The sequence below is a fragment of the Triturus cristatus genome, chromosome 8, assembly GCF_964204655.1.
Source record: "Triturus cristatus chromosome 8, aTriCri1.1, whole genome shotgun sequence".
NCBI lineage: Eukaryota > Metazoa > Chordata > Amphibia > Caudata > Salamandridae > Triturus > Triturus cristatus.
In genome coordinates, this window is record NC_140591.1 from 55406816 (window position 1) to 55427933 (window position 21118).

General features: G+C 37.6%; 11 non-coding genes across 11 annotated transcripts; all 11 read right to left on the reverse strand.

The window, feature by feature from the left end:
- Positions 1 to 1548: 1548 nt before the first annotated feature.
- On the reverse strand, positions 1549 to 1621 carry TRNAF-GAA (transfer RNA phenylalanine (anticodon GAA)). Its single transcript has one exon. It is a non-coding gene; the product is annotated as a tRNA-Phe (tRNA).
- Positions 1622 to 3297: 1676 nt separating this feature from the next.
- TRNAF-GAA (transfer RNA phenylalanine (anticodon GAA)) lies at positions 3298 to 3370 on the reverse strand. The gene has a single exon. It is a non-coding gene; the product is annotated as a tRNA-Phe (tRNA).
- Positions 3371 to 4464: 1094 nt separating this feature from the next.
- TRNAF-GAA (transfer RNA phenylalanine (anticodon GAA)) lies at positions 4465 to 4537 on the reverse strand. The gene has a single exon. It is a non-coding gene; the product is annotated as a tRNA-Phe (tRNA).
- Positions 4538 to 6213: 1676 nt separating this feature from the next.
- On the reverse strand, positions 6214 to 6286 carry TRNAF-AAA (transfer RNA phenylalanine (anticodon AAA)). The gene has a single exon. It is a non-coding gene; the product is annotated as a tRNA-Phe (tRNA).
- A 1096-nt stretch (positions 6287 to 7382) lies between these two features.
- TRNAF-GAA (transfer RNA phenylalanine (anticodon GAA)) lies at positions 7383 to 7455 on the reverse strand. Its single transcript has one exon. It is a non-coding gene; the product is annotated as a tRNA-Phe (tRNA).
- A 1675-nt stretch (positions 7456 to 9130) lies between these two features.
- Positions 9131 to 9203, reverse strand: TRNAF-AAA (transfer RNA phenylalanine (anticodon AAA)). Its single transcript has one exon. It is a non-coding gene; the product is annotated as a tRNA-Phe (tRNA).
- Positions 9204 to 10299: 1096 nt separating this feature from the next.
- TRNAF-GAA (transfer RNA phenylalanine (anticodon GAA)) lies at positions 10300 to 10372 on the reverse strand. The gene has a single exon. It is a non-coding gene; the product is annotated as a tRNA-Phe (tRNA).
- A 1675-nt stretch (positions 10373 to 12047) lies between these two features.
- TRNAF-AAA (transfer RNA phenylalanine (anticodon AAA)) lies at positions 12048 to 12120 on the reverse strand. The gene has a single exon. It is a non-coding gene; the product is annotated as a tRNA-Phe (tRNA).
- Positions 12121 to 16120: 4000 nt separating this feature from the next.
- On the reverse strand, positions 16121 to 16193 carry TRNAF-GAA (transfer RNA phenylalanine (anticodon GAA)). Its single transcript has one exon. It is a non-coding gene; the product is annotated as a tRNA-Phe (tRNA).
- Positions 16194 to 17869: 1676 nt separating this feature from the next.
- Positions 17870 to 17942, reverse strand: TRNAF-GAA (transfer RNA phenylalanine (anticodon GAA)). The gene has a single exon. It is a non-coding gene; the product is annotated as a tRNA-Phe (tRNA).
- A 2845-nt stretch (positions 17943 to 20787) lies between these two features.
- TRNAF-GAA (transfer RNA phenylalanine (anticodon GAA)) lies at positions 20788 to 20860 on the reverse strand. Its single transcript has one exon. It is a non-coding gene; the product is annotated as a tRNA-Phe (tRNA).
- Positions 20861 to 21118: the final 258 nt, after the last annotated feature.

Genomic DNA, 21118 nt, shown 5'->3' on the forward strand with positions numbered 1-21118 from the left:
GGTGAATTTCCTTTTTAGGAGCCAAGTTAGTTAGAAGATGTTTGTAAACTATGAATGGACTTATACTCAGAGACACAGACCTATATGGCGAGGGTAGGCAAACTAGGTCATCTGACTACTAACAGTTTTGTATAAGGGGAACTCGAGGCTGATGCAGGCAAAGCTTTACTTTCAATTAAAGGAAGAATTGGCAAATAAAGCAGGTAAAGTTGAATACAAGAGAGGTGGAAGCAAGTTTGACAGAAAGAGAGAATGTAAAAAATATGTTGAAATGGTTGTCTTTTCGATCAGCTTGATAAAAGGTTTTGATCATTATAAACAACGTCAATATGAGTTGACTCCAAATAGCATTTGTGGCATGCAAAGCAGAAGTTCAAAATGTGCCTAAACCCGGGATTGAACCAGGGACCTTTAGATCTTCAGTCTAACGCTCTCCCAACTGAGCTATTTCGGCCTGCCAGCAGCTATAGTATTCAGCCTCTTTTTTTGAACAATCCCAGAACAGAGATGCAGAACCTGGATTTTCAATCTGAGGTTAGAGCTGTGTTTTAATGTGTCCTGCATTGTTCAGCAGCTATCTGGTGAAAGGGTGAGTAGCGTTTTTGGGATAAATGTTAGGTCGTTTTTCTTTTAAAACTCTAAGTGGACCAGCACTGTATTACACAGACGTATGTCGCCTGAGTAGGTAAGCTATGTCATCTCAATACTGACAACTTTGTTCAAGGAGAAGTGAAAGCTGATGCAGACAAGAGTTTACTTTGAAAAAAGTATAAAATGGGATAAATTTGTCATCAAAGTTGATGGCAAGAGAGGTGGAAGCAAGTTTAGAAGGAGGACAGAAAGACAACTTTTTGTTGAAGTTATCATGTTGTTGATCAGTTGATAAAATATTTTGAGAAATAAAAAAAAAAACTAGAGCTGATTTCAAGAAATATTTTGCAAGAATGTAGGATCCCCTCGCACTGTGCTGAAAGTCAGGATTGAATCAGGTACCTTAAGCTCTTCAGTCTAACGATCTCCCAACTGAGATATTTCAGCCAACAAGTCCCTGTGGCCTCCTGATGTATTATTAATAATTGTAGACGATACATACAGAACCTGGTCATTCTATTTTCGTTTATAGTTATGTGTTAAAGTGTCCAGTATCATTCAGCAGGTAACTTGGTCTGATGAGTGAATATCCTTTTTAGGGGACAAGGTAGGTAGAATTTTTTTTTCCTAAACTCTGAATTGACTTATACTCTGAAACACAGACCTATATGGCCAGGGTGTACAAGCTATGTCATCTGACTACTGACAGTTTTGTATAAGGGGAATTGGAGGCTGATGCAGGCAAAGCTTTACTTTAAAATAAAGCAAGAAGTTGCAAATAAATGAGGCATAGTTGAATACAAGAGAGGTGGAAGCAAGTTTGAAAGGAAGACAGAAAGTAAATAATATGTTGAATTGATTGTGTTGTTGATCAGATTGATAAAAGGTTTTGATAAAGAAGAGCGTTGATTTAACTCCAAACAGCTTTTGTGACATGAAAAGCAGAAGTTGAAATTGTGCCAAAACCCGGGATTGAACCAGGGACCTTTAGATCTTCAGTCTAACGCTCTCCCAACTGAGCTATTTCGGCCTGCTGGTAGTTTGGGTCTTCATCCTTTCTTTTAAACTTCCCAAGAAAATAGATGCTCAACCTCATGCTAGAGCTATGTTTTAAGATGTCCTGTATCATTCATCAGTTAACGGGTGCAATAGGTAAATAGCATTTTTCGGATCCAGGTTAGGTAGCTTTTGTTTTTTACTCTGAATGGACTAGCACCATATTACACAGAGGTATTTGGCCTGAGTAGGTAAGCTATGTCATCTGAATACTGAAATCTGTGTTCAAGGAGAAGTGGAAGCTGATGCAGACAAGAGTTTACTTTACAAAAAAGCATGAAATAGGAAACATTTGTAGTCGAAGCTGAATGCAAGAGAGGTGGAAGCAAATTTAGAAGGAGGACAGAAAGACAATTCTATGTTGAATTGATCATGTTGTCGATCAGTTGATCAAATATTTTGATAAATAAAGAAAGAAAAACTTGAGCTGATACCAAGAAATATTTTGTGAGAAGCAAGAAACCTCTCAGACTTTTCCGAAACCCAGCATTGAACAAGGGACTTTTAGATTTTCAATCTAACACTCTCCCAACTGAGCTATTTCATCCAGCTGGCCATTTTGGCTTTCTGTTGTATTTTTGATAATTGTTAAAGATAAATGCAGACCCTGGTCATTCTATCTGCATGTGCAGTTATGTGTTAAATTGTCCAATATTATTCAGCAGCTAAATTGGTCTGATGGGTGAATTTCCTTTTTAGGAGCCAAGTTAGTTAGAAGATGTTTGTAAACTATGAATGGACTTATACTCAGAGACACAGACCTATATGGCGAGGGTAGGCAAACTAGGTCATCTGACTACTAACAGTTTTGTATAAGGGGAACTCGAGGCTGATGCAGGCAAAGCTTTACTTTCAATTAAAGGAAGAATTGGCAAATAAAGCAGGTAAAGTTGAATACAAGAGAGGTGGAAGCAAGTTTGACAGAAAGAGAGAATGTAAAAAATATGTTGAAATGGTTGTCTTTTCGATCAGCTTGATAAAAGGTTTTGATCATTATAAACAACGTCAATATGAGTTGACTCCAAATAGCATTTGTGGCATGCAAAGCAGAAGTTCAAAATGTGCCTAAACCCGGGATTGAACCAGGGACCTTTAGATCTTCAGTCTACTGCTCTCCCAACTGAGCTATTTCATCCAGCTGGCAATTTTGGCTTTCTGTTGTATTTTTTATAATTGTTAAAGAAAAATGCAGAACCTGGTCACTCTATCTGCATGTGCAGTTATGTGTTAAATTGTCCAGTATTATTCAGTAGCTAAATTGGTCTGATGGGTGAATTTCCTTTTTAGGAGCCAAGTTAGTTAGATGATGTTTGTAAACTATGAATGGACTTATACTCAGAAACACAGACCTATATGGCGAGGGTCGGCAAGCTAGGTCATCTGACTACTAACAGTTTTGTATAAGGGGAACTGGAGGCTGATGCAGGCAAAGCTTTACTTTCAATTAAAGGAAGAATTGGGAAATAAAGGAGGCAAAGTTGAATACAAGAGAGGTGGAAGCAAGTTTGAAAGAAAGACAGAAAGTAAATAATATGTTGAATTAATTGTATTGTCGATTATCTTGATAAAAGGTTTTGATCATTATAAACAAAGTCAATATGAGTTGACTCAAAATAGTCTTTGTGGCATGCAAAGCAGAAGTTCAAAATGTGCCGAAACCCGGGATCGAACCAGGGACCTTTAGATCTTCAGTCTAACGCTCTCCCAACTGAGCTATTTCGGCCTGCCAGCAGCTATAGTATTCAGCCTCTTTTTTTGAACAATCCCAGAACAGAGATGCAGAACCTGGATTTTCAATCTGAGGTTAGAGCTGTGTTTTAATGTGTCCTGCATTGTTCAGCAGCTAACTGGTGAAAGGGTGAGTAGCGTTTTTGGGATAAATGTTAGGTCGTTTTTCTTTTAAAACTCTAAGTGGACCAGCACTGTATTACACAGACGTATGTCGCCTGAGTAGGTAAGCTATGTCATCTCAATACTGACAACTTTGTTCAAGGAGAAGTGAAAGCTGATGCAGACAAGAGTTTACTTTGAAAAAAGTATAAAATGGGATAAATTTGTCATCAAAGTTGATGGCAAGAGAGGTGGAAGCAAGTTTAGAAGGAGGACAGAAAGACAACTTTTTGTTGAAGTTATCATGTTGTTGATCAGTTGATAAAATATTTTGAGAAATAAAAAAAAAAACTAGAGCTGATTTCAAGAAATATTTTGCAAGAATGTAGGATCCCCTCGCACTGTGCTGAAAGTCAGGATTGAATCAGGTACCTTAAGCTCTTCAGTCTAACGATCTCCCAACTGAGATATTTCAGCCAACAAGTCCCTGTGGCCTCCTGATGTATTATTAATAATTGTAGACGATACATACAGAACCTGGTCATTCTATTTTCGTTTATAGTTATGTGTTAAAGTGTCCAGTATCATTCAGCAGGTAACTTGGTCTGATGAGTGAATATCCTTTTTAGGGGACAAGGTAGGTAGAATTTTTTTTTCCTAAACTCTGAATTGACTTATACTCTGAAACACAGACCTATATGGCCAGGGTGTACAAGCTATGTCATCTGACTACTGACAGTTTTGTATAAGGGGAATTGGAGGCTGATGCAGGCAAAGCTTTACTTTAAAATAAAGCAAGAAGTTGCAAATAAATGAGGCATAGTTGAATACAAGAGAGGTGGAAGCAAGTTTGAAAGGAAGACAGAAAGTAAATAATATGTTGAATTGATTGTGTTGTTGATCAGATTGATAAAAGGTTTTGATAAAGAAGAGCGTTGATTTAACTCCAAACAGCTTTTGTGACATGAAAAGCAGAAGTTGAAATTGTGCCAAAACCCGGGATTGAACCAGGGACCTTTAGATCTTCAGTCTAACGCTCTCCCAACTGAGCTATTTCGGCCTGCTGGTAGTTTGGGTCTTCATCCTTTCTTTTAAACTTCCCAAGAAAATAGATGCTCAACCTCATGCTAGAGCTATGTTTTAAGATGTCCTGTATCATTCATCAGTTAACGGGTGCAATAGGTAAATAGCATTTTTCGGATCCAGGTTAGGTAGCTTTTGTTTTTTACTCTGAATGGACTAGCACCATATTACACAGAGGTATTTGGCCTGAGTAGGTAAGCTATGTCATCTGAATACTGAAATCTGTGTTCAAGGAGAAGTGGAAGCTGATGCAGACAAGAGTTTACTTTACAAAAAAGCATGAAATAGGAAACATTTGTAGTCGAAGCTGAATGCAAGAGAGGTGGAAGCAAATTTAGAAGGAGGACAGAAAGACAATTCTATGTTGAATTGATCATGTTGTCGATCAGTTGATCAAATATTTTGATAAATAAAGAAAGAAAAACTTGAGCTGATACCAAGAAATATTTTGTGAGAAGCAAGAAACCTCTCAGACTTTTCCGAAACCCAGCATTGAACAAGGGACTTTTAGATTTTCAATCTAACACTCTCCCAACTGAGCTATTTCATCCAGCTGGCCATTTTGGCTTTCTGTTGTATTTTTGATAATTGTTAAAGATAAATGCAGACCCTGGTCATTCTATCTGCATGTGCAGTTATGTGTTAAATTGTCCAATATTATTCAGCAGCTAAATTGGTCTGATGGGTGAATTTCCTTTTTAGGAGCCAAGTTAGTTAGAAGATGTTTGTAAACTATGAATGGACTTATACTCAGAGACACAGACCTATATGGCGAGGGTAGGCAAACTAGGTCATCTGACTACTAACAGTTTTGTATAAGGGGAACTCGAGGCTGATGCAGGCAAAGCTTTACTTTCAATTAAAGGAAGAATTGGCAAATAAAGCAGGTAAAGTTGAATACAAGAGAGGTGGAAGCAAGTTTGACAGAAAGAGAGAATGTAAAAAATATGTTGAAATGGTTGTCTTTTCGATCAGCTTGATAAAAGGTTTTGATCATTATAAACAACGTCAATATGAGTTGACTCCAAATAGCATTTGTGGCATGCAAAGCAGAAGTTCAAAATGTGCCTAAACCCGGGATTGAACCAGGGACCTTTAGATCTTCAGTCTACTGCTCTCCCAACTGAGCTATTTCATCCAGCTGGCAATTTTGGCTTTCTGTTGTATTTTTTATAATTGTTAAAGATAAATGCAGAACCTGGTCACTCTATCTGCATGTGCAGTTATGTGTTAAATTGTCCAGTATTATTCAGTAGCTAAATTGGTCTGATGGGTGAATTTCCTTTTTAGGAGCCAAGTTAGTTAGATGATGTTTGTAAACTATGAATGGACTTATACTCAGAAACACAGACCTATATGGCGAGGGTCGGCAAGCTAGGTCATCTGACTACTAACAGTTTTGTATAAGGGGAACTGGAGGCTGATGCAGGCAAAGCTTTACTTTCAATTAAAGGAAGAATTGGGAAATAAAGGAGGCAAAGTTGAATACAAGAGAGGTGGAAGCAAGTTTGAAAGAAAGACAGAAAGTAAATAATATGTTGAATTAATTGTATTGTCGATTATCTTGATAAAATGTTTTGATCATTATAAACAAAGTCAATATGAGTTGACTCAAAATAGTCTTTGTGGCATGCAAAGCAGAAGTTCAAAACGTGCCGAAACCCGGGATCGAACCAGGGACCTTTAGATCTTTAGTCTAACGCTCTCCCAACTGAGCTATTTCGGCCTGCCAGCAGCTATAGTATTCAGCCTCTTTTTTTGAACAATCCCAGAACAGAGATGCAGAACCTGGATTTTCAATCTGAGGTTAGAGCTGTGTTTTAATGTGTCCTGCATTGTTCAGCAGCTAACTGGTGAAATGGGTGAGTAGCGTTTTTGGGATAAATGTTAGGTCGTTTTTCTTTTAAAACTCTAAGTGGACCAGCACTGTATTACACAGACGTATGTCGCCTGAGTAGGTAAGCTATGTCATCTCAATACTGACAACTTTGTTCAAGGAGAAGTGAAAGCTGATGCAGACAAGAGTTTACTTTGAAAAAAGTATAAAATGGGATAAATTTGTCATCAAAGCTGATGGCAAGAGAGGTGGAAGCAAGTTTAGAAGGAGGACAGAAAGACAACTTTTTGTTGAAGTTATCATGTTGTTGATCAGTTGATAAAATATTTTGAGAAATAAAGAAAAAAAAACTAGAGCTGATTTCAAGAAATATTTTGCAAGAATGTAGGATCCCCTCGCACTGTGCTGAAAGTCAGGATTGAATCAGGTACCTTAAGCTCTTCAGTCTAACGATCTCCCAACTGAGATATTTCAGCCAACAAGTCCCTGTGGCCTCCTGATGTATTATTAATAATTGTAGACGATACATACAGAACCTGGTCATTCTATTTTCGTTTATAGTTATGTGTTAAAGTGTCCAGTATCATTCAGCAGGTAACTTGGTCTGATGAGTGAATATCCTTTTTAGGGGACAATGTAGGTAGAATTTTTTTTTCTAAACTCTGAATTGACTTATACTCTGAAACACAGACCTATATGGCCAGGGTGTACAAGCTATGTCATCTGACTACTGACAGTTTTGTATAATGGGAATTGGAGGCTGATGCAGGCAAAGCTTTACTTTAAAATAAAGCAAGAAGTTGCAAATAAATGAGGCGTAGTTGAATACAAGAGAGGTGGAAGCAAGTTTGAAAGGAAGACAGAAAGTAAATAATATGTTGAATTGATTGTGTTGTTGATCAGATTGATAAAAGGTTTTGATAAAGAAGAGCGTTGATTTAACTCTAAACAGCTTTTGTGACATGAAAAGCAGAAGTTGAAATTGTGCCGAAACCCGGGATTGAACCAGGGACCTTTAGATCTTCAGTCTAACGCTCTCCCAACTGAGCTATTTCGGCCTGCTGGTAGTTTGGGTCTTCATCCTTTCTTTTAAACTTCCCAAGAAAATAGATGCTCATCCTCATGCTAGAGCTATGTTTTAAGATGTCCTGTATCATTCATCAGTTAACAGGTGCAATAGGTAAATAGCATTTTTCGGATCCAGGTTAGGTAGCTTTTTTTTTTACTCTGAATGGACTAGCACCATATTACACAGAGGTATTTGGCCTGAGTAGGTAAGCTATGTCATCTGAATACTGAAATCTGTGTTCAAGGAGAAGTGGAAGCTGATGCAGACAAGAGTTTACTTTACAAAAAAGCATGAAATAGGAAACATTTGTAGTCGAAGCTGAATGCAAGAGAGGTGGAAGCAAATTTAGAAGGAGGACAGAAAGACAATTCTATGTTGAATTGATCCTGTTGTCGATCAGTTGATCAAATATTTTGATAAATAAAGAAAGAAAAACTTGAGCTGATACCAAGAAATATTTTGTGAGAAGCAAGAAACCTCTCAGACTTTTCCGAAACCCAGCATTGAACAAGGGACTTTTAGATTTTCAATCTAACACTCTCCCAACTCAGCTATTTCATCCAGCTGGCCATTTTGGCTTTCTGTTGTATTTTTGATAATTGTTAAAGATAAATGCAGACCCTGGTCATTCTATCTGCATGTGCAGTTATGTGTTAAATTGTCCAATATTATTCAGCAGCTAAATTGGTCTGATGGGTGAATTTCCTTTTTAGGAGCCAAGTTAGTTAGAAGATGTTTGTAAACTATGAATGGACTTATACTCAGACACACAGACCTATATGGCGAGGGTAGGCAAACTAGGTCATCTGACTACTAACAGTTTTGTATAAGGGGAACTCGAGGCTGATGTAGGCAAAGCTTTACTTTCAATTAAAGGAAGAATTGGCAAATAAAGCAGGTAAAGTTGAATACAAGAGAGGTGGAAGCAAGTTTGACAGAAAGACAGAATGTAAAAAATATGTTGAAATGGTTGTCTTTTCGATCAGCTTGATAAAAGGTTTTGATCATTATAAACAACGTCAATATGAGTTGACTCCAAATAGCATTTGTGGCATGCAAAGCAGAAGTTCAAAATGTGCCTAAACCCGGGATTGAACCAGGGACCTTTAGATCTTCAGTCTACTGCTCTCCCAACTGAGCTATTTCATCCAGCTGGCAATTTTGGCTTTCTGTTGTATTTTTTATAATTGTTAAAGAAAAATGCAGAACCTGGTCACTCTATCTGCATGTGCAGTTATGTGTTAAATTGTCCAGTATTATTCAGTAGCTAAATTGGTCTGATGGGTGAATTTCCTTTTTAGGAGCCAAGTTAGTTAGATGATGTTTGTAAACTATGAATGGACTTATACTCAGAAACACAGACCTATATGGCGAGGGTCGGCAAGCTAGGTCATCTGACTACTAACAGTTTTGTATAAGGGGAACTGGAGGCTGATGCAGGCAAAGCTTTACTTTCAATTAAAGGAAGAATTGGGAAATAAAGGAGGCAAAGTTGAATACAAGAGAGGTGGAAGCAAGTTTGAAAGAAAGACAGAAAGTAAATAATATGTTGAATTAATTGTATTGTCGATTATCTTGATAAAATGTTTTGATCATTATAAACAAAGTCAATATGAGTTGACTCAAAATAGTCTTTGTGGCATGCAAAGCAGAAGTTCAAAACGTGCCGAAACCCGGGATCGAACCAGGGACCTTTAGATCTTTAGTCTAACGCTCTCCCAACTGAGCTATTTCGGCCTGCCAGCAGCTATAGTATTCAGCCTCTTTTTTTGAACAATCCCAGAACAGAGATGCAGAACCTGGATTTTCAATCTGAGGTTAGAGCTGTGTTTTAATGTGTCCTGCATTGTTCAGCAGCTAACTGGTGAAATGGGTGAGTAGCGTTTTTGGGATAAATGTTAGGTCGTTTTTCTTTTAAAACTCTAAGTGGACCAGCACTGTATTACACAGACGTATGTCGCCTGAGTAGGTAAGCTATGTCATCTCAATACTGACAACTTTGTTCAAGGAGAAGTGAAAGCTGATGCAGACAAGAGTTTACTTTGAAAAAAGTATAAAATGGGATAAATTCGTCATCAAAGCTGATGGCAAGAGAGGTGGAAGCAAGTTTAGAAGGAGGACAGAAAGACAACTTTTTGTTGAAGTTATCATGTTGTTGATCAGTTGATAAAATATTTTGAGAAATAAAGAAAAAAAAACTAGAGCTGATTTCAAGAAATATTTTGCAAGAATGTAGGATCCCCTCGCACTGTGCTGAAAGTCAGGATTGAATCAGGTACCTTAAGCTCTTCAGTCTAACGATCTCCCAACTGAGATATTTCAGCCAACAAGTCCCTGTGGCCTCCTGATGTATTATTAATAATTGTAGACGATACATACAGAACCTGGTCATTCTATTTTCGTTTATAGTTATGTGTTAAAGTGTCCAGTATCATTCAGCAGGTAACTTGGTCTGATGAGTGAATATCCTTTTTAGGGGACAATGTAGGTAGAATTTTTTTTTCTAAACTCTGAATTGACTTATACTCTGAAACACAGACCTATATGGCCAGGGTGTACAAGCTATGTCATCTGACTACTGACAGTTTTGTATAAGGGGAATTGGAGGCTGATGCAGGCAAAGCTTTACTTTAAAATAAAGCAAGAAGTTGCAAATAAATGAGGCATAGTTGAATACAAGAGAGGTGGAAGCAAGTTTGAAAGGAAGACAGAAAGTAAATAATATGTTGAATTGATTGGAGTTAAATCAACGCTCTTCTTTATCAAAACCTTTTATCAATCTGATCAACAACACAAACAGCTTTTGTGACATGAAAAGCAGAAGTTGAAATTGTGCCGAAACCCGGGATTGAACCAGGGACCTTTAGATCTTCAGTCTAACGCTCTCCCAACTGAGCTATTTCGGCCTGCTGGTAGTTTGGGTCTTAATCCTTTCTTTTAAACTTCACAAGAAAATAGATGCTCATCCTCATGCTAGAGCTATGTTTTAAGATGTCCTGTATCATTCATCAGTTAACAGGTGCAATAGGTAAATAGCATTTTTCGGATCCAGGTTAGGTAGCTTTTTTTTTTACTCTGAATGGACTAGCACCATATTACACAGAGGTATTTGGCCTGAGTAGGTAAGCTATGTCATCTGAATACTGAAATCTGTGTTCAAGGAGAAGTGGAAGCTGATGCAGACAAGAGTTTACTTTACAAAAAAGCATGAAATAGGAAACATTTGTAGTCGAAGCTGAATGCAAGAGAGGTGGAAGCAAATTTAGAAGGAGGACAGAAAGACAATTCTATGTTGAATTGATCCTGTTGTCGATCAGTTGATCAAATATTTTGATAAATAAAGAAAGAAAAACTTGAGCTGATACCAAGAAATATTTTGTGAGAAGCAAGAAACCTCTCAGACTTTTCCGAAACCCAGCATTGAACAAGGGACTTTTAGATTTTCAATCTAACACTCTCCCAACTCAGCTATTTCATCCAGCTGGCCATTTTGGCTTTCTGTTGTATTTTTGATAATTGTTAAAGATAAATGCAGACCCTGGTCATTCTATCTGCATGTGCAGTTATGTGTTAAATTGTCCAATATTATTCAGCAGCTAAATTGGTCTGATGGGTGAATTTCCTTTTTAGGAGCCAAGTTAGTTAGAAGATGTTTGTAAACTATGAATGGACTTATACTCAGACACACAGACCTATATGGCGAGGGTAGGCAAACTAGGTCATCTGACTACTAACAGTTTTGTATAAGGGGAACTCGAGGCTGATGTAGGCAAAGCTTTACTTTCAATTAAAGGAAGAATTGGCAAATAAAGCAGGTAAAGTTGAATACAAGAGAGGTGGAAGCAAGTTTGACAGAAAGACAGAATGTAAAAAATATGTTGAAATGGTTGTCTTATCGATCAGCTTGATAAAAGGTTTTGATCATTATAAACAACGTCAATATGGGTTGACTCCAAATAGCATTTGTGGCATGCAAAGCAGAAGTTCAAAATGTGCCTAAACCCGGGATTGAACCAGGGACCTTTAGATCTTCAGTCTACTGCTCTCCCAACTGAGCTATTTCATCCAGCTGGCAATTTTGGCTTTCTGTTGTATTTTTTATAATTGTTAAAGAAAAATGCAGAACCTGGTCACTCTATCTGCATGTGCAGTTATGTGTTAAATTGTCCAGTATTATTCAGTAGCTAAATTGTTCTGATGGGTGAATTTCCTTTTTAGGAGCCAAGTTAGTTAGATGATGTTTGTAAACTATGAATGGACTTATACTCAGAAACACAGACCTATATGGCGAGGGTCGGCAAGCTAGGTCATCTGACTACTAACAGTTTTGTATAAGGGGAACTGGAGGCTGATGCAGGCAAAGCTTTACTTTCAATTAAAGGAAGAATTGGGAAATAAAGGAGGCAAAGTTGAATACAAGAGAGGTGGAAGCAAGTTTGAAAGAAAGACAGAAAGTAAATAATATGTTGAATTAATTGTATTGTCGATTATCTTGATAAAATGTTTTGATCATTATAAACAAAGTCAATATGAGTTGACTCAAAATAGTCTTTGTGGCATGCAAAGCAGAAGTTCAAAACGTGCCGAAACCCGGGATCGAACCAGGGACCTTTAGATATTTAGTCTAACGCTCTCCCAACTGAGCTATTTCGGCCTGCCAGCAGCTATAGTATTCAGCCTCTTTTTTTGAACAATCCCAGAACAGAGATGCAGAACCTGGATTTTCAATCTGAGGTTAGAGCTGTGTTTTAATGTGTCCTGCATTGTTCAGCAGCTAACTGGTGAAATGGGCGAGTAGCGTTTTTGGGATAAATGTTAGGTCGTTTTTCTTTTAAAACTCTAAGTGGACCAGCACTGTATTACACAGACGTATGTCGCCTGAGTAGGTAAGCTATGTCATCTCAATACTGACAACTTTGTTCAAGGAGAAGTGAAAGCTGATGCAGACAAGAGTTTACTTTGAAAAAAGTATAAAATGGGATAAATTCGTCATCAAAGCTGATGGCAAGAGAGGTGGAAGCAAGTTTAGAAGGAGGACAGAAAGACAACTTTTTGTTGAAGTTATCATGTTGTTGATCAGTTGATAAAATATTTTGAGAAATAAAAAAAAAAAACTAGAGCTGATTTCAAGAAATATTTTGCAAGAATGTAGGATCCCCTCGCACTGTGCTGAAAGTCAGGATTGAATCAGGTACCTTAAGCTCTTCAGTCTAACGATCTCCCAACTGAGATATTTCAGCCAACAAGTCCCTGTGGCCTCCTGATGTATTATTAATAATTGTAGACGATACATACAGAACCTGGTCATTCTATTTTCGTTTATAGTTATGTGTTAAAGTGTCCAGTATCATTCAGCAGGTAACTTGGTCTGATGAGTGAATATCCTTTTTAGGGGACAATGTAGGTAGAATTTTTTTTTCTAAACTCTGAATTGACTTATACTCTGAAACACAGACCTATATGGCCAGGGTGTACAAGCTATGTCATCTGACTACTGACAGTTTTGTATAAGGGGAATTGGAGGCTGATGCAGGCAAAGCTTTACTTTAAAATAAAGCAAGAAGTTGCAAATAAATGAGGCATAGTTGAATACAAGAGAGGTGGAAGCAAGTTTGAAAGGAAGACAGAAAGTAAATAATATGTTGAATTGATTGGAGTTAAATCAACGCTCTTCTTTATCAAAACCTTTTATCAATCTGATCAACAACACAAACAGCTTTTGTGACATGAAAAGCAGAAGTTGAAATTGTGCCGAAACCCGGGATAGAACCAGGGACCTTTAGATCTTCAGTCTAACGCTCTCCCAACTGAGCTATTTCGGCCTGCTGGTAGTTTGGGTCTTCATCCTTTCTTTTAAACTTCCCAAGAAAATAGATGCTCAACCTCATGCTAGAGCTATGTTTTAAGATGTCCTGTATCATTCATCAGTTAACGGGTGCAATAGGTAAATAGCATTTTTCGGATCCAGGTTAGGTAGCTTTTTTTTTTACTCTGAATGGACTAGCACCATATTACACAGAGGTATTTGGCCTGAGTAGGTAAGCTATGTCATCTGAATACTGAAATCTGTGTTCAAGGAGAAGTGGAAGCTGATGCAGACAAGAGTTTACTTTACAAAAAAGCATGAAATAGGAAACATTTGTAGTCGAAGCTGAATGCAAGAGAGGTGGAAGCAAATTTAGAAGGAGGACAGAAAGACAATTCTATGTTGAATTGATCATGTTGTCGATCAGTTGATCAAATATTTTGATAAATAAAGAAAGAAAAACTTGAGCTGATACCAAGAAATATTTTGTGAGAAGCAAGAAACCTCTCAGACTTTTCCGAAACCCAGCATTGAACAAGGGACTTTTAGATTTTCAATCTAACACTCTCCCAACTCAGCTATTTCATCCAGCTGGCCATTTTGGCTTTCTGTTGTATTTTTGATAATTGTTAAAGATAAATGCAGACCCTGGTCATTCTATCTGCATGTGCAGTTATGTGTTAAATTGTCCAATGTTATTCAGCAGCTAAATTGGTCTGATGGGTGAATTTCCTTTTTAGGAGCCAAGTTAGTTAGAAGATGTTTGTAAACTATGAATGGACTTATACTCAGACACACAGACCTATGTGGCGAGGGTAGGCAAACTAGGTCATCTGACTACTAACAGTTTTGTATAAGGGGAACTCGAGGCTGATGCAGGCAAAGCTTTACTTTCAATTAAAGGAAGAATTGGCAAATAAAGCAGGTAAATTTGAATACAAGAGAGGTGGAAGCAAGTTTGACAGAAAGACAGAATGTAAAAAATATGTTGAAATGGTTGTCTTTTCGATCAGCTTGATAAAAGGTTTTGATCATTATAAACAACGTCAATATGAGTTGACTCCAAATAGCATTTGTGGCATGCAAAGCATAAGTTCAAAATGTGCCTAAACCCGGGATTGAACCAGGGACCTTTAGATCTTCAGTCTACTGCTCTCCCAACTGAGCTATTTCATCCAGCTGGCAATTTTGGCTTTCTGTTGTATTTTTTATAATTGTTAAAGATAAATGCAGAACCTGGTCACTCTATCTGCATGTGCAGTTATGTGTTAAATTGTCCAGTATTATTCAGTAGCTAAATTGGTCTGATGGGTGAATTTCCTTTTTAGGAGCCAAGTTAGTTAGATGATGTTTGTAAACTATGAATGGACTTATACTCAGAAACACAGACCTATATGGCGAGGGTCGGCAAGCTAGGTCATCTGACTACTAACAGTTTTGTATAAGGGGAACTGGAGGCTGATGCAGGCAAAGCTTTACTTTCAATTAAAGGAAGAATTGGGAAATAAAGGAGGCAAAGTTGAATACAAGAGAGGTGGAAGCAAGTTTGAAAGAAAGACAGAAAGTAAATAATATGTTGAATTAATTGTATTGTCGATTATCTTGATAAAAGGTTTTGATCATTATAAACAAAGTCAATATGAGTTGACTCAAAATAGTCTTTGTGGCATGCAAAGCAGAAGTTCAAAATGTGCCGAAACCCGGGATCTTTAGATCTTCAGTCTAACACTCTCCCAACTGAGCTATTTCGGCCTGCCAGCAGCTATAGTATTCAGCCTCTTTTTTTGAACAATCCCAGAACAGAGATGCAGAACCTGGATTTTCAATCTGAGGTTAGAGCTGTGTTTTAATGTGTCCTGCATTGTTCAGCAGCTAACTGGTGAAATGGGTGAGTAGCGTTTTTGGGATAAATGTTAGGTCGTTTTTCTTTTAAAACTCTGAGTGGACCAGCACTGTATTACACAGACGTATGTCGCCTGAGTAGGTAAGCTATGTCATCTCAATACTGACAACTTTGTTCAAGGAGAAGTGAAAGCTGATGCAGACAAGAGTTTACTTTGAAAAAAGTATAAAATGGGATAAATTCGTCATCAAAGTTGATGGCAAGAGAGGTGGAAGCAAGTTTAGAAGGAGGACAGAAAGACAACTTTTTGTTGAAGTTATCATGTTGTTGATCAGTTGATAAAATATTTTGAGAAATAAAGAAAAAAAAACTAGAGCTGATTTCAAGAAATATTTTGCAAGAATGTAGGATCCCCTCGCACTGTGCTGAAAGTCAGGATTGAATCAGGTACCTTAAGCTCTTCAGTCTAACGATCTCCCAACTGAGATATTTCAGCCAACAAGTCCCTGTGGCCTCCTGATGTATTATTAATAATTGTAGACGATACATACAGAACCTGGTCATTCTATTTTCGTTTATAGTTATGTGTTAAAGTGTCCAGTATCATTCAGCAGGTAACTTGGTCTGATGAGTGAATATCCTTTTTAGGGGACAAGGTAGGTAGAATTTTTTTTTCTAAACTCTGAATTGACTTATACTCTGAAACACAGACCTATATGGCCAGGGTGTACAAGCTATGTCATCTGACTACTGACAGTTTTGTATAAGGGGAATTGGAGGCTGATGCAGGCAAAGCTTTACTTTAAAATAAAGCAAGAAGTTGCAAATAAATGAGGCATAGTTGAATACAAGAGAGGTGGAAGCAAGTTTGAAAGGAAGACGGAAAGTAAATAATATGTTGAATTGATTGTGTTGTTGATCAGATTGATAAAAGGTTTTGATAAAGAAGAGCGTTGATTTAACTCCAAACAGCTTTTGTGACATGAAAAGCAGAAGTTGAAATTGTGCCGAAACCCGGGATTGAACCAGGGACCTTTAGATCTTCAGTCTAACGCTCTCCCAACTGAGCTATTTCGGCCTGCTGGTAGTTTGGGTCTTCATCCTTTCTTTTAAACTTCCCAAGAAAATAGATGCTCAACCTCATGCTAGAGCTATGTTTTAAGATGTCCTGTATCATTCATCACTTAACGGGTGCAATAGGTAAATAGCATTTTTCGGATCCAGGTTAGGTAGCTTTTGTTTTTTACTCTGAATGGACTAGCACCATATTACACAGAGGTATTTGGCCTGAGTAGGTAAGCTATGTCATCTGAATACTGAAATCTGTGTTCAAGGAGAAGTGGAAGCTGATGCAGACAAGAGTTTACTTTACAAAAAAGCATGAAATAGGAAACATTTGTAGTCGAAGCTGAATGCAAGAGAGGTGGAAGCAAATTTAGAAGGAGGACAGAAAGACAATTCTATGTTGAATTGATCATGTTGTCGATCAGTTGATCAAATATTTTGATAAATAAAGAAAGAAAAACTTGAGCTGATACCAAGAAATATTTTGTGAGAAGCAAGAAACCTCTCAGACTTTTCCGAAACCCAGCATTGAACAAGGGACTTTTAGATTTTCAATCTAACACTCTCCCAACTGAGCTATTTCATCCAGCTGGCCATTTTGGCTTTCTGTTGTATTTTTGATAATTGTTAAAGATAAATGCAGACCCTGGTCATTCTATCTGCATGTGCAGTTATGTGTTAAATTGTACAATATTATTCAGCAGCTAAATTGGTCTGATGGGTGAATTTCCTTTTTAGGAGCCAAGTTAGTTAGAAGATGTTTGTAAACTATGAATGGACTTATACTCAGACACACAGACCTATATGGCGAGGGTAGGCAAACTAGGTCATCTGACTACTAACAGTTTTGTATAAGGGGGACTCGAGGCTGATGCAGGCAAAGCTTTACTTTCAATTAAAGGAAGAATTGGCAAATAAAGCAGGTAAATTTGAATACAAGAGAGGTGGAAGCAAGTTTGACAGAAAGACAGAATGTAAAAAATATGTTGAAATGGTTGTCTTTTCGATCAGCTTGATAAAAGGTTTTGATCATTATAAACAACGTCAATATGAGTTGACTCCAAATAGCATTTGTGGCATGCAAAGCATAAGTTCAAAATGTGCCTAAACCCGGGATTGAACCAGGGACCTTTAGATCTTCAGTCTACTGCTCTCCCAACTGAGCTATTTCATCCAGCTGGCAATTTTGGCTTTCTGTTGTATTTTTTATAATTGTTAAAGATAAATGCAGAACCTGGTCACTCTATCTGCATGTGCAGTTATGTGTTAAATTGTCCAGTATTATTCAGTAGCTAAATTGGTCTGATGGGTGAATTTCCTTTTTAGGAGCCAAGTTAGTTAGATGATGTTTGTAAACTATGAATGGACTTATACTCAGAAACACAGACCTATATGGCGAGGGTCGGCAAGCTAGGTCATCTGACTACTAACAGTTTTGTATAAGGGGAACTGGAGGCTGATGCAGGCAAAGCTTTACTTTCAATTAAAGGAAGAATTGGGAAATAAAGGAGGCAAAGTTGAATACAAGAGAGGTGGAAGCAAGTTTGAAAGAAAGACAGAAAGTAAATAATATGTTGAATTAATTGTATTGTCGATTATCTTGATAAAAGGTTTTGATCATTATAAACAAAGTCAATATGAGTTGACTCAAAATAGAATGTGTCGCGTTCAAAGCAGAAGTTCAAAATGTGCCGAAACCCGGGATCGAACCAGGGACCTTTAGATCTTCAGTCTAACACTCTCCCAACTGAGCTATTTCGGCCTGCCAGCAGCTATAGTATTCAGCCTCTTTTTTTGAACAATCCCAGAACAGAGATGCAGAACCTGGATTTTCAATCTGAGGTTAGAGCTGTGTTTTAATGTGTCCTGCATTGTTCAGCAGCTAACTGGTGAAATGGGTGAGTAGCGTTTTTGGGATAAATGTTAGGTCGTTTTTCTTTTAAAACTCTGAGTGGACCAGCACTGTATTACACAGACGTATGTCGCCTGAGTAGGTAAGCTATGTCATCTCAATACTGACAACTTTGTTCAAGGAGAAGTGAAAGCTGATGCAGACAAGAGTTTACTTTGAAAAAAGTATAAAATGGGATAAATTCGTCATCAAAGTTGATGGCAAGAGAGGTGGAAGCAAGTTTAGAAGGAGGACAGAAAGACAACTTTTTGTTGAAGTTATCATGTTGTTGATCAGTTGATAAAATATTTTGAGAAATAAAGAAAAAAAAACTAGAGCTGATTTCAAGAAATATTTTGCAAGAATGTAGGATCCCCTCGCACTGTGCTGAAAGTCAGGATTGAATCAGGTACCTTAAGCTCTTCAGTCTAACGATCTCCCAACTGAGATATTTCAGCCAACAAGTCCCTGTGGCCTCCTGATGTATTATTAATAATTGTAGACGATACATACAGAACCTGGTCATTCTATTTTCGTTTATAGTTATGTGTTAAAGTGTCCAGTATCATTCAGCAGGTAACTTGGTCTGATGAGTGAATATCCTTTTTAGGGGACAAGGTAGGTAGAATTTTTTTTTCTAAACTCTGAATTGACTTATACTCTGAAACACAGACCTATATGGCCAGGGTGTACAAGCTATGTCATCTGACTACTGACAGTTTTGTATAAGGGGAATTGGAGGCTGATGCAGGCAAAGCTTTACTTTAAAATAAAGCAAGAAGTTGCAAATAAATGAGGCATAGTTGAATACAAGAGAGGTGGAAGCAAGTTTGAAAGGAAGACGGAAAGTAAATAATATGTTGAATTGATTGTGTTGTTGATCAGATTGATAAAAGGTTTTGATAAAGAAGAGCGTTGATTTAACTCCAAACAGCTTTTGTGACATGAAAAGCAGAAGTTGAAATTGTGCCGAAACCCGGGATTGAACCAGGGACCTTTTGATCTTCAGTCTAACGCTCTCCCAACTGAGCTATTTCGGCCTGCTGGTAGTTTGGGTCTTCATCCTTTCTTTTAAACTTCCCAAGAAAATAGATGCTCAACCTCATGCTAGAGCTATGTTTTAAGATGTCCTGTATCATTCATCACTTAACGGGTGCAATAGGTAAATAGCATTTTTCGGATCCAGGTTAGGTAGCTTTTGTTTTTTACTCTGAATGGACTAGCACCATATTACACAGAGGTATTTGGCCTGAGTAGGTAAGCTATGTCATCTGAATACTGAAATCTGTGTTCAAGGAGAAGTGGAAGCTGATGCAGACAAGAGTTTACTTTACAAAAAAGCATGAAATAGGAAACATTTGTAGTCGAAGCTGAATGCAAGAGAGGTGGAAGCAAATTTAGAAGGAGGACAGAAAGACAATTCTATGTTGAATTGATCATGTTGTCGATCAGTTGATCAAATATTTTGATAAATAAAGAAAGAAAAACTTGAGCTGATACCAAGAAATATTTTGTGAGAAGCAAGAAACCTCTCAGACTTTTCCGAAACCCAGCATTGAACAAGGGACTTTTAGATTTTCAATCTAACACTCTCCCAACTGAGCTATTTCATCCAGCTGGCCATTTTGGCTTTCTGTTGTATTTTTGATAATTGTTAAAGATAAATGCAGACCCTGGTCATTCTATCTGCATGTGCAGTTATGTGTTAAATTGTACAATATTATTCAGCAGCTAAATTGGTCTGATGGGTGAATTTCCTTTTTAGGAGCCAAGTTAGTTAGAAGATGTTTGTAAACTATGAATGGACTTATACTCAGACACACAGACCTATATGGCGAGGGTAGGCAAACTAGGTCATCTGACTACTAACAGTTTTGTATAAGGGGAACTCGAGGCTGATGCAGGCAAAGCTTTACTTTCAATTAAAGGAAGAATTGGCAAATAAAGCAGGTAAAGTTGAATACAAGAGAGGTGGAAGCAAGTTTGACAGAAAGACAGAATGTAAAAAATATGTTGAAATGGTTGTCTTATCGATCAGCTTGATAAAAGGTTTTGATCATTATAAACAACGTCAATATGAGTTGACTCCAAATAGCATTTGTGGCATGCAAAGCAGAAGTTCAAAATGTGCCTAAACCCGGGATTGAACCAGGGACCTTTAGATCTTCAGTCTACTGCTCTCCCAACTGAGCTATTTCATCCAGCTGGCAATTTTGGCTTTCTGTTGTATTTTTTATAATTGTTAAAGAAAAATGCAGAACCTGGTCACTCTATCTGCATGTGCAGTTATGTGTTAAATTGTCCAGTATTATTCAGTAGCTAAATTGGTCTGATGGGTGAATTTCCTTTTTAGGAGCCAAGTTAGTTAGATGATGTTTGTAAACTATGAATGGACTTATACTCAGAAACACAGACCTATATGGCGAGGGTCGGCAAGCTAGGTCATCTGACTACTAACAGTTTTGTATAAGGGGAACTGGAGGCTGATGCAGGCAAAGCTTTACTTTCAATTAAAGGAAGAATTGGGAAATAAAGGAGGCAAAGTTGAATACAAGAGAGGTGGAAGCAAGTTTGAAAGAAAGACAGAAAGTAAATAATATGTTGAATTAATTGTATTGTCGATTATCTTGATAAAAGGTTTTGATCATTATAAACAAAGTCAATATGAGTTGATTCAAAATAGTCTTTGTGGCATGCAAAGCAGAAGTTCAAAATGTGCCGAAACCCGGGATCGAACCAGGGACCTTTAGATCTTCAGTCTAACGCTCTCCCAACTGAGCTATTTCGGCCTGCCAGCAGCTATAGTATTCAGCCTCTTTTTTTGAACAATCCCAGAACAGAGATGCAGAACCTGGATTTTCAATCTGAGGTTAGAGCTGTGTTTTAATGTGTCCTGCATTGTTCAGCAGCTAACTGGTGAAAGGGTGAGTAGCGTTTTTGGGATAAATGTTAGGTCGTTTTTCTTTTAAAACTCTAAGTGGACCAGCACTGTATTACACAGACGTATGTCGCCTGAGTAGGTAAGCTATGTCATCTCAATACTGACA